Below are 18,746 nucleotides of genomic sequence, written 5' to 3'. Positions count from 1 at the left end.
TCAATTGCTATAGTTTCTTTTCTTCCAAACTGTGGAGATCAAGATGCCAAAGAAAATGAATGAAAATGTTTTTTTTTGTCTCTGTTTTGGTAAAAGGGAAACTAACAATACTTTCAATTCATCATTGTTTATCATAATGTATTCTCTAGTGGGGTTAGTAGTACAATATAGTAAAGACCTATGGTGAGAAAATATTGATTAGTTTTTGAAAGCCTAAACTTCTGTCGAATGGTCTCATCACGTGATTTAAATATAGAAGAATCGTCAGCTTTTTTGATTGATTTCTATAACAACCGCGAAAGGTCACGAACTCTTTCATTATGTTTTTAATTATCGTTACAGCAGTGCTTTGTCGCGATTCGTCACATTAATTGAATATTTACAACTGTTTGCATTTCAGCCGAATATCCAAGTTATCACATCAATGATATTGAATACTGTTCCACGGCCTAGGCGTTACATTTCGACTGACAGTAACTAATCGAAGGCATCGACCAATCAAAGCGTCAAGGAAAACAAATGTTTGAGGTAAGTCACAAAAGTTATCTAATTTGATTGATGCGAGCGTTATTTGAAACTTAGCCAGTGTATGAGGGTTATTCGCGACCCAATGAATATCATCCTAGGAAGTCTGGTTAGATCTAGACGATCCCAACAACAAACATGACTTTGTACTTTATGATTCCAGACTAAAATTATGGTAAGTTAAATAGAGTAAAGGTTACACAAAACAGTATTTTTTTTCTTTAAATGTCGGGAAAGTACTTCACACCAGTATTAACACATCCGGGTATTGGATTCATTTTCTAACTAAAGTTTACCGAACCATAGCCCTGATAGTCTCTTAAAATATACCAAACCATAACCCTTAATTATAGTCTCTCACATATATACTGAGGTTACTGCCACCTTCTAGCGTTACTACAGAAATAATATTTTCCTAATAGATCTTTCCAACCGAAAGAAATGGAAATTACTATTCTGAGAGTTGTCATTTTCCATTAACCTCCGAGTCAAAAAGTTGGATGTGTGAAATATGAACCAATTTTCTCAGAATCTGAAACGTGACTGAGTTGAACGGAGCTGACAATCTGAATTCTACGTTGTCGGTCGTCTTCCAACACGTTTAATACATACTACACAATGTTATCAGTAATGCTTTCAAATGACTTCTGTGTGCGATAATGACTTGTAGTGTATTGATGAAACACACCCCCGCATACTATCTTCTGCAGTAGGTTACACTCAGAGATGACTCTGTAAATAGTGAAAGGACCTTCTTTCCTGCCCTTCTTGATCAGTAAGAGGTCACTTTCATAACTTGATAGTTCTCATGTTGGTTGTTAAAAGCGATTCATTATTTTCAATGATCCACCTGCAGAGCGTCTAACTATAACTGGACCAGTCTGATTAGGCGTAGATTTGCATTCTGTATATTAAAGACAACATAATAATGTCTGGGTAGTAGATGTAGTAGCTGGATGTAAATTTTGTACTGACGCCATAATCTTGTTTGGGTATTAATTTTCATAATTATTCAATCGAATGGATTATACATAATATGGGACAAATATTTAGCCATTAATCGCGTATTCAATGTAATTGCCAGGCTTATCAAGACACGTGACACATAATACACAATAAGAATAGTTAACCTTTTTGCTCATTTCAGACCAGAAAATGAATTTTATAATCAATTGTGAACATGTGTAGACCGTCTTTAACTCTGTCTCTTCCTTCTTGTACCCTCACCTTCCCACAAACTTCATATCACAAACTCTATCTCTTCACTCTCACATCTACCTATACACATCTCCTATATATCCCCTTCCTTCCCCTCTATGGCTCTGTTTGTCTCTCCGTGTCTCCCTGTCTTTCTCTGTCTGTCTATGTCTGTCTGTCCCTTCCTCTCTCCCACTGTCTCTATCTATTTGTATTTATCTATCTATCTATCTATCTATCTATCTATCTATCTACATATGTATATTATATGTATCAATATATATATATATCTCTCTCTCTCTCTCTCTCTCTCTCTCTCTCTCTCTCTCTCTCTCTCTCTCTCTCTCTCTCTCTCTCTCTCTCTCTCTCTCTCTCTCTCTCTCATACACGAAGTTAACATATACATAAAAGCACGAACAGTTTCTCGACCTCTACACTATTATGGATTAAACCATGCCCAGTTGACGAGAGGCGTGGATTAATTAAATTCAGTTTAATAATACAAGTCACGTGTTGAAGAATAAGATTACATCGACAACCAACTGATACCAACATGATTGAATTCTCACTGTCTCTAAAGATTAACCTTATAAAATATTGAGAATAACATCGGCTGGAAATCTAGCTAAGTGTTACTTACGACGTAATCTCGACTAATATATTACATCATATTATAGGCTGTCATATTTTGATCTGTTTTGATGCGAACATGCAATGCCCTGAAATGATGCAAAGGAAGTATACACGAGCGCCCTTTCTTCTCTATTATGAGATTAATGGTTACTCTGCAGATTATAGTCTGAGTGGAATTTCCATAACTACACAAAATGACTTAGGGTTACAACACTGATTTGCAGGGAACATCTGAATTACTGAGGTAGCGATTTATTGAATATTCGCCGCGCTGTAATGCAGCTGCAGGTGCAGCCAACGGGCAGAGTTGTGGTTTTCATCAAGTATATTTTTGTTTTCAGACAGAAAATTGTATTTTTAATAGAATTGCTCCCAAAAAAATTGCGGGGAGGGTGTTTAGCTGTTCTTATGTTTTACTGGTGGTGATGGATATCTGCCCTCCCTCCCTCCCTCCCTCCCATTAGGTGTCATCTTGCCCACCAACACACTGCCCACTCAATATTGTGAATGACTAAATTAATACCCACTCTTCACCAGGAAAACGTTTGTGCTATCCACTATACCAACAATTCATTTTGGTATACACAATGAGCGTTACCTTAGAGACACCATCATGTCCCCCCCCCCCCCCACTGTATCAAAATCAAGACTTACTTGTTTTCGGGGCGAGAAATGAAACTAAAATTCTCTTATTTTCCTTTCTTGGAAAGAGATTGGTAGGTTTTCATACACTGGTGCATAACAAGATTATTGAATATTAAATCACAAAGTCTTGCTAAATTCATTAGATGGCCGACTGTGATCTTTCGACTTGCGTTATGCTGTTAGGTCTTGTGATGTATGAAAATCTACTATGGAGATTGATTTGTGCTAAATCAAGTCATCAAAAGTAAGCCGAAAATGTACGGTTAGGGGTAGTGAACAAATACATATTTTATCTTGTATTTAATATGGCGACGTACCTGTGCAGTACAGAGTGTGTACTCGTACGCATAACAAAAGATAATTGAAGTCTTCATTTGAGTGAAGTTAGATCAGAAGGAGAAACAGACATTTGAAATAGACAACATCCAATGCAAATGTTGCCTTTTCCATAACCAATTATACGGTTTCATTTGATTTGAAGAAGTTGATATTTATATATATTTCATTAAAAACGATCTCTCGGTCTCTCCACTTGAGTGCCATCGGAACGGAAGGACAAACAGACATTTGAAATAGACAACATCCAATGCAATGCCAGTATTTATCTTCATTTCTATGTGGATTGTTTTGAAGTAGTTCATTATCTACATATTTTATTAGAAACGCTCTCTAGATAATGGCTCTATTTTAGGAAATTGCCGCCTTTTATTTGAATATATTCAGTCGAAATTGCCAAACGTAGTGCAAATACGAATAATCAATCAAATAATCTTTCAACATGCCATAGCAAGCATGGTAAAAAATACAATATAATTATACAATAATGTAATTAGTGAACAATACGCATGGCGTTATCTCCGAGGACATTAAGCTGCTTTTTTATATTGCTATCTGGTTATTTAACTAGAGTTAGTAATTGAATCCAGTATAATAATATGAAAGGTGGAAAATATTCCAAGATTTCAAAATTCCACAATATTTCCATGCTATATTAATGAAAGTCTGGGCTGACAACAACGCTATTCTCTGCATGTATTTCCCAATCAAATGTTTAAGAGATACAGACAGTATTCCATTTCCTTTTAAACAGCTTGTTACCGCTGCACATATTACAGCGATAAAAGGCCGCCATTTGAATATCCATCGTAGTTCCTTTCCAATGAACGGATGTGGATGTTTTCGATGGAGCTCTCTGTTTTGTGTCCCCACCACATATTCAATATATAGTGTATGTCAGTTTCCGGGGCAGCGATAGTGTTGGATTCATTTACAAGTTGTATACAATGGCCATGATCACCAATATTTAAGTAGCCTTTCTTCTTGAAATCTGTCGGGAAATGATATTTTTCGGATTCATGAGATCGACAAACTCTCAACCTTTAATTGTCTGTCATCAATTTTGAAAATTCCTTCTATCTTGTCAACTGCTGACATTGTCATTGAATTATGGGATACATTAATTAGATGACCACTCAGAAGCCTTACTAATCCTCCACGTATTGCTTCAATAATTATACAATTAATAACCTTAAAGTACAGATCGATTTATTTTCAATTTTATGCCCACAATCATTAAAGCATTAGAGGGAACCAAGGTCTCGGAGATTGAATTTTGATACTAACATGTTTTCACTATAACTTAAGTGTAAAAACGGATGCAAAGATACACGCATCATTAAGATGATGATACCCGTGAACTTGCTCGTTGCTTCTGACGTCAACGGTATTCACCCAGTAAATTTAGCGGGCTTCTGCATCAAACACTCAGCATGATCATAGTTTTAGGGATTTGACATAAATTACAGGGGGCGTGTGTTTTTAGAAGCCCAGTGTGTGAAAAAAAGAAGATTTGCCATCAAAAAGAACTTGCACAAAAGTTACTGACCCTCACCCTATTCTGTCATTCGAAACTCTGTCATTGAAAATATAAGTTTGTACATAATATACTGACCCTCTCAAAATACTTGCAAGAAAAATGGTGAATCCCCCCCCCCCCCAATCTCAGACCTAGTCCATAATCTTACAAACTTTCGACGAAATCTTTGGTCGAATTTGATATTCCAGACAAATAGACTTAAAAAGAACTGTACAATATCTCAAGTTCACGTACATCATTTTGTACTCGTCAACCAATGATAACAAAAAATCCTTCAAAATATTCGTGGGGACAGAAGAACTCATAATATCAGTTCAAGCCGATAACAGAGTTAGACTTGAGGGGTTAGAGGACATTTTTAGTTGTTGTTTTTGCAGATCGAAAACCAGAGTTCGTTTGATCTGATCTAAACGTAATTTTCTGTTGAATGTTTCAAATAAAAAAACAACGCTGACTGCATATACATACGACGCCTATATATAAAATGTAACATTCCATGTGCGAGTGCGCCGTCAGTGCCTCTATTTTGTTTGTGTAATTATTAACAAAAACCGTTGTGTGAGATGTAAAAAAAAACCATCGTGCCATAGTGAAACTATTAGTCTTCGCCAAAGTTTCGGGTTTGGTGGTATATTGGAACAGTGATGGCCTTTACTTAGGCCTAAATATTTGTTTGGTTCCGGTTATCTTACCCCACCTAGTTTTTCACTGCCGACCCTAAACTTTTTTTTTACGTATTCGAAAAAAATAAATACAATTGCGAAAATTGTAAAGTCTCGCGAGAAACCGTGGGTGCGGAAACTGACATTAACACACACAAATTCCCTCCCTCGACGTACTGCTGGAGGTGAGTTACGCTTGTGGGGAATTTGCGTGTGAAGTTAAAAAGACAATATAAAACTGTTCTTCCAATCTGTAATGGCTGTACACCTGATGAGAACAAACCAATAACAAATTAAAGAGACCATGATGTGAAAAACAACGGAAAACATTAACTACCTGAGCTATACACTCACGCATTAAAAAAATTGTTTTTTAAAAATCAAAAAATCTACGTACCCACCTATTTTGAAATTGAGCGTAATCGGAACCACGCAGTTTGTTTAGGCCTTTATCGAAAGTAATCAATATTCCCCTGTTTATATGGACCCTGAAAGTCTAATAACAGAACTTTGTAATACATCCTTTGTTATTACAGTTACGACACGCCATTGCTAGACTGCAGAACGTGATACTGTCACACATATAATTTAATAGGATGTATATCTTTATGAATTCTCGTTATAAAGATTGAAACATAAATGCTATTGACAAGATTCCAAAATATACGTAGATAAGACCTTAGAGGCTATGCCTATCATGCTGTATCACGTTTATGTATTTCAAGTGTACTCTTATGAATTCTGAAAAGGTTGCCTCTAACATGGACGTGCTCAGTGATGTCCACTTCTGTATAAGGGATATCCCCCGAAATAGTGTTTCTAGAGTTCATTAGAATTGTTTTGAAATTGATTATACTTTCATAGGGTCAAATCAGAATTCCTAACGTTGTTTGAAGAAAAGAAATCCCGAAATCATAAATCTCATCAATTTCACGGAACGGGTTTTATTCAGATTGAATCCGTGAGTAAGCATACATTGAAGTACGGATTATTGAAATCTAGGCTGATCGTTGCGTAATCCAACCTCGTTTGTGATGCAGTGCATTTATAATTGCACACGATCTACCTTGAGAAATTTCACCTGGTGTGTCGCTGCAACTAAAAGACCATTAAGGCTATGAAACACTTATCGGGTTCTTCAAATGTCCGCTAAAGAATTCGGTCCGTTTTACGTGTGATATCTCATCCACTCCATAACAGTAAATGTAAACCTCCTCACTATTCAATGAGGTGAGATGAAGTTGTGAAGAGGATGTGTTGTCATAGTAACAAAAACAACTGACGCAAACAATCGGTATTGGTCGGTACTATATCGTAATGTTAATATATTTCAGTTCAAAGGAGAAGACACGTGAAGGATATATGTCATACGATAGGAACGTCTACGAAATTGAATTTATTACGATGAGATTATTGAATAGATTGAAATCTATATTCATAAATTGATATTTGCAGCTCCTAATTGATTACTAGGATCAACTTTATGGGGGGGGGGGTAGGAACGTAGTAACGTTTAATAAACGATGAAGAAAAAACACTCATACGAACACAGAAGTTATAGTGAATCTCAAAAAGACAAACTGACAGTACTACTCTTGAAATAGGTTACAAGGAGTTAGCAATGGAGTAGGTCTTTATACAACAATGCAAAGAAAGATGAATGAATGCGGTCTCAGTCTGCCAAGTGTACAGACAGACACCTTCGATTGTGAGTGTACCATGTCTGCAAAACGTGTGCACGTGATTTACTCTTTACACATGATTAAGTTTGATCTGGACAAAAAGACTATACATGTCAGCAATATGATCTTTACTTTTAAAACTACGTTAAAAACGTTGGTGTAGATTATCAGCGCATTATTCGTTCTGTGCACATCTTTTTTATGTATGACTTTACATCTTGCAATTATTATTCAGTGATAGTACACGTGACCCCAGTCACATTTCTAAAATTGAATTTCAATGAGTGTCGACAGAGTGGCTCTGCTAATGCCAGGGTTTGATATTCAGGGAGACAGTACTTGTATCATTTATTTCGCTTTGTATAGCAGTCATTTGATATATTTTAGGGATAAATGAGTCTTTGAAAGGTTATCACTTATGAATATTGAATGACAATATGAATTCTTTATGATTAGTGTCCGTTGGGTAATCTGAGTAGATGGACTAGGGTTTTTACTATAAGTTATTGTGTTGAATACCTGATGGAGAGTAAGAATAACACTTAGTAGTACCTTAAAGTTGAACACCACTCCAGGAAATAAAGATATTTTCATAAACTTTGAGTTCTGGAGAGTCATTTCATGATTTTATAATACATAAATTTCGCACAATTGCCGAGAAAGACCAAACTCAAATTTCATAAATTACTCTCCAGAATCACAGCTTTACGTATATGTCTTCATTTCCTGGACGGGCGCGTACCCCTTTAAGCTTACACTAATTAAAAACAGTTCGCTTTACACTATTTGCTACCATTACAGTATAGTTTCCACAACAACTCAAAGAATACTATTCACTAACATATCGATCGACTAATACTATTAAATTACTAATATCATACACAGACAATACGTCTACCAGTTACGATATTAAGTATTGTAAGTGTGGCCATGTTGATCATTCTATATTACGGCAATTAGAGGTATTCTGGTAGCCTCTGAGATGGTTGTGTGTGTGTGTGTGTGTGTGTGTGTGTGTGTGTGTGTGTGTGTGTGTGTGTGTGTGTGTGTGTGCCTCCGAAAGGTAATGTAATTATCAAAGCAGTTAATCGCAGACTACCCCTAGAATACTTCCAACTGCAAATTATATCATATCTTCTCCACTATCTATGGTTATATCGTCTACTAATAGATGCACCAGCCTAAAATGTACACTGTTAAACTAAAGTCAATAAGAGCTTAAAACCTCACGGTATTGTGATAAATTCTGGTATGAGGTCAGAACATATTACCTTCGTATAGGTTTAAGTGGAGTACGCGTTCCCCGGAGTGATTTTCTGATATCAATGATTTCTTTCTAAATTCAGGCGACTTTATTATCTCTCTTTCTTTGATTTCTCATATGTTCCCCTGAATGATTAATAACTTGTATATCTCCTGGTTTTGTCACCATAGAAGATACGAGAACGCTACGAGGCAAAAAGAAACACAACCCGCAGAAGAAAATAATGAATGGAATCTGAAACCGTTCACAGAAAATTCGTTCAAGCGCTCAAAGTTCCAACTCGAAATGTACAGTTAAAAGTGTGACAAAAGTTGCGTATAATTTCATCGTTGGCCTCTTCGATCATTGCAACATTTCAACATTTTCCCGTCAAATCTATGATGTAGAAATTTAACTTTTCGTTCATTTTTTGAAGGCGTCACATTTCTTCTCGAGAGAAATCATTATAATATTCCTCGTGAACGAACTGATGTCAATATTTCAATTTAAAATGACCATCTTTTTACGTAGTACAAACGTTGGGGAGATTGTACCCAGATTTGTCCTCGTTTCTGGTACACGTCGGTTCAACTTCAGGCTACATCGCAGCTTGCCAAAACACCTTTTATAGGTCAAGCGAGTACTTGGTATTCATCAACCGTTGGATAATTGCCAGTAATGCCTGAGACACTCGCCATAATCGTATAATTTGTGTGTGGTATCAAGTGAAATACGGGCACCTTGACAAACATATTGGTCAATTTGAACTCCAAACATTTTTCTTCACTTGTGCAAATTTGATATACGACTTTTCAATCTGCACGATTACTTTAGAGGATTTCCTCTAAGATCTAGGCGTAACATGTGGAAATTTGCCTCAATCTCGTCTGTCATTAGTGATGAAAAATGTGTATTGATTGTATTAGAGTTGTAAATAATGTTGGAGAGTTTGGATTAATTGATGAGGAGTGCGTTTTCAGTCGATGTACGTCAGTACACTGGGTGATTGAGTAGAACGTTATCATTCGTCGTTCACATTCAACACTGATTCATTGGCATTTTTTGATATTGACGATTCTACTAGTGTGTGCTTTCCTGCTTCGCTGCAGTGCAGAGTGTATTCGCTTCGTCTCCTGTGTAAAAGCTGCGAAATGAAGTGTTGTTGTATCTCTATATGAGAAATGTTAGAGTTTCGGTCTTCTTAACGTACAGTGTTTGTGCTGTCACGAGCTATCGAAAGTCAAAACAGCTTGAGAGAATGTAAATGAACGACTTTGGAACAAACACTTCACGACGAGCACGTCCAAGTACGTGAAGAGTGTTCATTATCCCTTAGTGGAATACTGAGTACCTACATACCTTTAGAGATAATATTATATGACTTCACATATATATCCTCCGCACTGACCGCATATATCTGGTCTTGCAGAACCTCAACTTGATATGTCTGCCTGTCTGTCTGTATCTCTCTGACTGACTGACTGACTGACTGACTGACTGACTGACTGACTGACTGACTGACTGTCTCTGCCTGTCTGTCAGTCTGTCTATTTCTTTGTGTGTGTGTGTGTGTGTGTATGTATGTATGTATGTATGTATGTATGTATGTATGCATGTATGTATGCTTACGGGTAGCCTGCCTTTCTGCCTGTCTCTGTCTCTATCTGCATACCTACGTACACTCTTGTACCTACTACCTACCCACCTACCTACATACCAAGTATTAACCAGACTTTAAGTAAATTAAGTCTCGTCGATGCATAAAAACCATTTCATGACAATTATGCTTTCATATTTCCATGACCGTTTAGATGATGCCATCACAGTGTGGGGAATGATAATTACGTTGGCAGTTGATTAAGTTCGCCTTATTTTATTCAGGTGATAACCTAGAAACACGGTACTAGGTTGTTGACTGTGTTATTTGAAGATACAATCTGGCTGGATTCAGTTTGTCGACTTCAGAGATCATTATGCCGCACTTCGTTCTATTTTCATGCCTTTACAGGAAAAGGGATCAAGTTGAAAGTACTTTTCTTCTATTTAAACCAGCGCCGAATTGTGGCATTAGTAAAATTAATGTAAAACGCATGATGTGTATGAATGAGTAACATCAGTTTCTGAGTGGGCCTTGGGATGTTTTCACCTCGACTGTAATGCTTGAACAATTTCTATAAACTGGATGAATGAATGTAAAGTAAACTCTCAATCAGCTTTTAGTTGCAACCTGTGTGCAACTTTGATTCGCTTTCATCAGAGTTGCGACAAAACAGCATGATAAAGAAAATGATTGAGATGAAGGCTCGAAATATCTCTACGCTTAGCAAGTACGGTGCTTACTAATGCCACTTTGAGTACGATACTTCCTGCGAAGACGTGGCGATAATTATCAAAAGACAGGTAGTTCGAAGTATTACAGAAAGTACGGTCGCATTCACAGGCGCCACTTTGGGTACTCCAAAAACCTATATAATTATTTATGTTCGTATTCATATGTATATACACACGAGTCAGGCGTAAAAATGAGTCCGAGTTAATTTGTAGCAGGTATGATATAATAACTACATCTGAACACAATGAACATGACCTCAAAGTAAATTCTACTCAAAATATGACATTTACAGAAATCTTCGCATTGTGTAATATGTAATAGATGTCTGAGGTTTACAGAGATATGAATTTCTATCAATTTATAACCCGGATGTAACAGTACAAACCATGGTGTGTTATGGCGCCAGTACCTGTATAACTACCAGCATGCAATTCCGTATGTGGAGTTAGAGGCTGTAACTATAGTATTAATTACACTCCAAAAAATTGATATTCGCTAAATCCGTTTTAACTCCCATAACTAATTTAACATGTTTGTTTTCAGGGGACATGTGTCCTTTAAAAGTGTTGCATTAATGTTATTTAAAGTGGAAAAAACACAAAATGCCATTAACCATGTTTAAGACAGATACCTGCTCCGATATAAATGTATTGTACGGTTTACAAAATCTGAAGTCTTTATCCATTATCAAAGACCACGTATTGTGTATATACATAGTAACCAGACTCCCTGCGAACTCCAAGGTTATACGTTGTAAATTTGCATTTCGAGTTACACTTAATTTTGGCGTACTAAATTGTGGAAATTCAGTCATGTACCGTTATTTCGTCATGGCATGCATTCATTTCAAAACACTGGCTAAAGGGTATACCCAACAACACTAAATAACTCTGATGAAACGCCGACTAACGCGACTTTCCACCTGTGGCGGCAAAGCCCTAAATCTCTTTAATCTACAGTATCGGCGATATTGACAGATGTTGAGCTCAAAATTGTATCACTTTAACTACAGTTATTAAAATAATGTATCTATTGACTACGTTCGTTAATGAGAATGGCATGCCACATACCAGACAAGGTTCACAATGCGATACTTTAACAGTGGAATGTTCAGTGATATCGAGGGTTAATTGTATACTGGCAATGCTAAAATTGAAGCGAGATCAGATTATTAACTATATTTCTTGTTTTGATGGAACTCTTTTCATATTACTTATTATTAGATGTCACATCAGTAAGAATTTTGACCCGTTATCATGGTTACACTGGTTATGGTTTATGGTGTTTTTTCTCTCAGACTTGCATAGAAACTGTCTGATCTGCGTTCATCATGCGTAGTACTTAATTGCCCAGAAATAAGTTGCTTTAGTTAGTTGACTGATTTGATTTGTTAGTTAACGCACAAATGTCATAACAAGTCTTTAAGTATAAAATGAAAGGTGGGACCGAATCTATTTTGTTTTAATAGATATTCCTATGTTGATATCCGCAAGAGAAATTGTCGACTCGGATAAGAATCGGATAATTTCGTGTGCGTGCGTGTATATACCACGTGATGTAGCTTTAAAATGTAAGTTTTACTTTATGACGAGTTTTATCGCCTCATAGTTAGATTTATGTGTCGTAACGTGTTGCCGACATTACTTCACACTCACTAACTTTGTGATTAAAAGCAAATGAATTAGCTCTGAATACAGGTAATGATTTATACTAATTCACGTTCTGACCATACTGGTCATAGCAAGAGATTTTTAGCCATGGTTAGACACCCTGATGATCCCAGATTCATATTTCTCGTAACATCCCTATAAATTGTGTAGTTCAAATACAAATACAACTCTTTCAACCTGTACTCCGTAGAAGGTGAGAATTGAATATGCATGATGTTAATTCGCCAAGCGATACTGATGTCGATGTAGATACACATCACTCCAATTAAAATGATTTTTAGCATTGAATTTTTGAGTTATCATATTTGAAATTCAAAAATTTTCGTTGTTGACTGATGTTGAAACGAAGTCACAAGCAATGAGAAACAATAATTTTGTATACATAATTGGCATTGATGGCATCATTATTAACTTTGACCACTTCAAGAACTTACCTTGATCATGCTAGTGTTTTCAATTTTTCTAGAACCAACAGTTTCCAAACAGTGAACTGTAGTCGTTTGATGATCACTGTTTGAGAGTTTTAATTGATTAGAATGTACTGCGAAGATGCTGCGACGATATTTAGACGACATCCACGAGGAAACTAAAGGTGACCTCAATAAAATAAAATAAATTCCCCCATAAATAGGAAGGCTTAAATAACACGACAGTCACATTGTCAGGGAATAAAAGATGTCATGGTACGCCGCTCATGTAATATCGGAGACTCAAAGACCTTAAAGTCATGCTGACAAAGTATACATTCTCAACTAATATCACTAATTGAGAAAATGCTAGGAGAAACGGTTTCAATGATCAGTGGTGAAATGTAACATGTTAAGTGAGACGGAACCACTGGAGGGGAATAAATCCCTAAAGGCGTAAATAGAGGTGTTAAGACCAACAGACGCATAATCAACCGTGTCACGTCTGAATTGTGATACATGTCTTTCAATTGAAACGTGTTAACTTTCGCAATTGTTATTGGCTTAACAGAGACGTGTAATTACTCAACATTTGGATGGAAGTCAGGAGGTGATTTCCGTCCCTGCAAGTCTCGCACGCTATCATTAATCAAGACTATAAGATCGTACAACACTGGACTTACTCCCAACGTCAATGGAATTTTCCCAAAGCTATTCAAAGTGCTGTACAATTGAACGCGCGGTATATTTCCTTTGAAACACACGATTCCCATGTCAAAACTAAGCAATTATGCAATATATGATTATCGATATTAGGTCTAAAGTCATGTACTTGATTCACGTACTGATTGTGTATATATATGTGAATTTGTCAAATCAGTTCATGATCACTTTGTAGTTCACTTTTCATCTCTAGATGCCATTGCATGTACTACTATGTATACCTGTGCTAAAATTACGATCTTACATGTAATGATAATTTATTCCCATGAAAAAAAAAAAAAAAATATATATATATATATATATATATATATATATATATATATATATATATATATATATATATATATATATATATATATATATATATATATATATATATATATATATATATAGTAATTACACATACATTTATGCATATCAATAGCTAACGAGAAAGGGGAATGGAAATAGTTGTCTTGCAACTAATCTAGTCATACCCCATTAGTCACATGTACATGTGAAACATCATAATTTTAAGTGGTGACCTTTGGAGAAACACTTAGTTTTTTTGAGGTTAACTTATCCAGCCATTGAGGTAGGTCCTTCCCACTTCCATGTGTTATCCAACTACAGCTGACGACCAACAGTAGCAATAACTTGTACCTCCTGGTATACGTGTTCTTAAGGTTGTCTTCAGATCTGAGAGTCGAGGGAATTCAATGTCTTCATATCTCCCCGAACACCTTCTCTATGATCATCCTGTCCACATCAATTACTTCAGTAGTTCTAGAAACTGACGTTCGCGTATTTCTCTCGCTCGGTGCGATAACTTTCATTATATACAGTCATATACAATGGAGGACAGTTGACTTGAAACGTATAGTTGTCTGGCACAACAAATATCTTACGTACGTTGCTGTATCTTATTGTCTGGTTCACCAAATATGTTAGTGAAATTGCTAAATCTTATCGTTTGACCTGACAAAACTAGTACTCTTATTAACATTGCAGACACGTCCTATCGTCTGACAGGTCACATATTGAAGTATACTTGTTACATGTTAATCCATTTACATGTCTGAAAAAATATACATTGTTACAATCACAGACAACTAACTGTTAGCTATCTGTGTTACAATGTATATGATTTGGCGACGATCTGATAACATTACATAGAAAATGTAACAATGTTGGTAAGATTGTCATCATGGCAGACAATGAAAAGAAGCAGTGTTTTGGTAGATTTTTGTTGAGCCAGACGATAAAATAGATCAATGTTAGCAAAGTTGTTTTGAGCCAACAAACGTTTTGCTTCAAGTCAATAGGCTATTATTGTATTCTGCATCAGCATGTGCAGAACAGGTACGTTTCAATCACGCTACACGTGATCACACTGTCTCATCATCGGCACATTAATCAAAAGAGACGAGTCATTATTTTCTTTAAATTTCAGTGATCAATTTCAAACAAGTACGTGATGTATTGCTAAATATTCTAGGCTGACTTACTCTAGCTGTAATGAAGACCATGATTATAAGGACATTAAGTATAGTAAACATGTACATGAGGATTGCAACATGCGGCGCCGTGTAACAAGGATATCTGTTCACCGTTATTTGTAATGAACCATAGGGTTTCCTTGTAAGTGCACGATAGTTGGTATTAATGTTCCAAGTAAAGCCAGCAACGATATGTATCCGTTCACTTCCGACTTGGGTTCAATCTTATTTGCTAGATCTGCACGCACAATGAACACGTTCTCTAGAATTCCAATCTACGTGTAAAACACAATCACTACAGAAATGAGCTCATTTTCTTCGACTAAGCTTTACAAGATAGATGAAAGCTTTTTTTATCGAGATGGTTGTTGTATTTCCTTTTGAGGCGCCTATTATTTTGCCTAAGTTGCAAAGTACACATTCGCTCCTTCCTAATGTGAATTGAAATGTCAGACAGAAAGACTCGGCTTTATTACAAAATAAATACAAATCACTGCGATGTTTACAGCCTATCAACATGAAAACATTTGTGACCCCTATTCTAAACCAGGGTTAGTATGTTAAAGTGCATTTTGTATACCCATTTGTAAGATATTGACTATAAGGTGTTTCACAATAGCCATTTTAATATTAAACAGAGAACTCTGCCAAAGATCATTTTATGAATTCAAAAAGTAAATATTGCCGGAAGGAATGTTAGATTAAAAGAAAACACAAAATTGTCAACTTTTTTTTCAGAGCAGATTATCAAAATTCGTTAGAATTGTGCAGACAGATAGGTATTAAAGTAGGTGTTTGTATAGACAGGCGTAGAAAGAAAGAAAGAAAGAAAGATGCATGCATGGGTTTGTGGAGGATGGATATCGATTGATGGATGACAGAGAGATAGTTACATAGTGAGACAGACAGGCTGACAGACAGACAGACAGACAGACAGACAGACAGACACAGACAGACAGACAGACAGACAGACAGACAGACAGACAGACAGACAGACAGGGGAATGAGGGAGGGGATGGAGGGAGAAAAAGATAGAGATATCATAAGAGATAAAAGAGATAAAGAGAAAGACTGGTGGATCATGGCTGGATTGATAACTGTATCGTGTCTGTCGAAAATGTGTATCACATGATCTGTTGTGTTTAGCTTGTCAGCCGACGTCGATTGCTATTGGTAATGCGGTATAAAATCTATTATACGTTGTGGGAGTGATTAGGTGTTGGTGGTACACGTGAGAGTGTTTATGCTTCGAGCAGTTGGAGAGACAACAGTTTTAATACCATCGCCATTAACACGTTATGAACGTTAACGCAAAGCGTGATGGGATGGAAGATTGACAGACACTGACAGCTGCATAGCTACATCTTTTGGATAAAGTCTGACCAAAAAGTAATAAATATTAATAACACGTTTCAATAGTTTAATCTTTTCACCATTAATACAAGGCATTGGCATTGTGGGAATCGTGGATGTGATGAGCTTGGAGTCTCACCTGAATTTTATTAGAAGCCCATCGTCGTAATGAGATTCCAAGTACACCGCTGCACCCATGTTGATGAGTTTCTGAGAATGTATATATGTCGACTTTAGAAACCTTAGATTACATTCATGTCATAAGATAGATTACAACAAAGGCAACAACATTAGAATCTTGACACATTATTTTGTAACATACCTAAGTGTTTTGTACGATTTGTTGAGATGAAGGTAATGGTGTCTTAATTCCGGCAGTCTTTCCATCTGCTTACGTGTGATCTTTGTTGTTTTTCTAATACTGAACAAGACGACTTGACAACTCTAGGTACGAATGCAAACGAAAGTAAGAGCGATCTGCATACGTATCACCTCAATATGTAATATCAACCCAATATGTAATACTAACCCAATATGTACATATTGGGCTAAGGTGTCATTACACACTGAGTTAAGATGTTATTACATATTGGGTTAGTATTACATATTGGGTTAGGATGTTATTACATATTGAGTGGGTATTACATATTGGGTTAAGGTGTTATTACATGGTGGGTGGGTATTACATATTGGGTTAAGGTGTTATTACATGGTGGGTGGGTATTACATATTGGGTTAAGGTGTTATTACATGCTGGGAGGGTATTACATATTGGGTAAGTGATACAGAGCAGCATGTACTTGTCGATGACTAGAAGGGGTGTTTGTTTAATTCCACGTGTTCTCTACGGCATGCAGTCAATATACACCAGTCCTCTTATTTTCTAATGTAGTAGCAATATGTACGATTCTTACACTACAGGAGCATCAAGCATCAGTTAGGCAATTCTTCACTGATACGTCTCACAGTCACATTTGAAAAGAGTGCTGAACTGTGTCATGCCTTATCAAGCGTATTCAATTGATGTAAATGGCTTCATTTTTCTACCGTTTCTTTAATTCCCCAGAGCTTTGCGAATTTTGCACATTTTAACCTCCTGGATCATCAAGCCTTGCACGAGAATTGGTCAATCAACAGATACGTTTCACTCGAGCCCGATCTGCTAATGGCTGGACGAGGATGTCATTTCGATTGATCGCAGTGATCATGTCTGACTGTTTATTTGTATCTTAGAGATTAGTTCAATCTTACCCCAGTAATCATGGAGTTGGGAAAACCGGTACAATTCATTCAAGCAAATCATTCAGAATTATAAACTGATGAAAAGCCAGCATTCAATAAACGGTTTAGTAGTACATGTCTGATTCATGAGCGAAGAATATCACCAGATTGAGTGGCATCGCTGATCGCATCTTCCTATCTACCTACTAGATGTTTTTAGATTGATATTTTTAGTTTTTAGATTAAGTAGTGGTCCACCCACTGGCCTTTCTAATGTGATTATTAATATTCATATCGCTATCATCACTGTATATTTTCAACCGACTGTTTCTTTGTTATTCTATTCAGGCATTTTGGACGGACTTTGAACAGAGCGCATAATTCAACTGAGACACAATATCTACTCACGAGCTTATCAGACACTATGAAAATATACAGAAAGTGGTAAGTGACTACATGAATAAGTAGCACAAAATACATGCATACATTATTTTCCACTTAAAACATATGTCTCATAAATAACTTAAACTAACTCTTCAGGGTATTTTGACAGTATGAGTCTCTCTCGAGTACTTATATCATTATCTATAAGTTGCATGATGTGAATTTTGATTCAAGAGGAACAAAACTCGCTGCATACCCAAGTTTGTAAGGAAGCCTTCAGTAATTACAAGGGGAGGGCCGGGGGAATTTAGGGAGGGGCCACTTTTTACGAAGCCTTTCTCGGAATTGTTCCTCATCTGTATATGTCTTCCTACTCAACTTCATAACCACACAAGCCTCGATATGCATGCCTTCCTGCCCAGATTCACCCCCCCCATAAGCCTCTATAGATACACATGTCTTCCTACCCAGTTTCATACCCATGCAAGCCTCTACATGCATACCTTCCTGCCCAGATTCAAACCCCCACAAACCTCCTACCCAGTTTCATACCCATACACGACTCTAACATACCTTCCTGCCCAGATTCAAACCCCCACAAACCTCCTACCCAGCTTCATACCCATACAAGCCTCAGTCTATACATACCTTCCTGCCCAGATTCAAACCCCCACAAACCTCCTACCCAGCTTCATACCCATACAAGCCTCAGTCT

The sequence above is a fragment of the Glandiceps talaboti genome, chromosome 15, assembly GCF_964340395.1.
Source record: "Glandiceps talaboti chromosome 15, keGlaTala1.1, whole genome shotgun sequence".
In the NCBI taxonomy this organism is placed as follows: Eukaryota; Metazoa; Hemichordata; class Enteropneusta; family Spengelidae; genus Glandiceps; species Glandiceps talaboti.
This window is presented reverse-complemented; position numbering follows the sequence as displayed.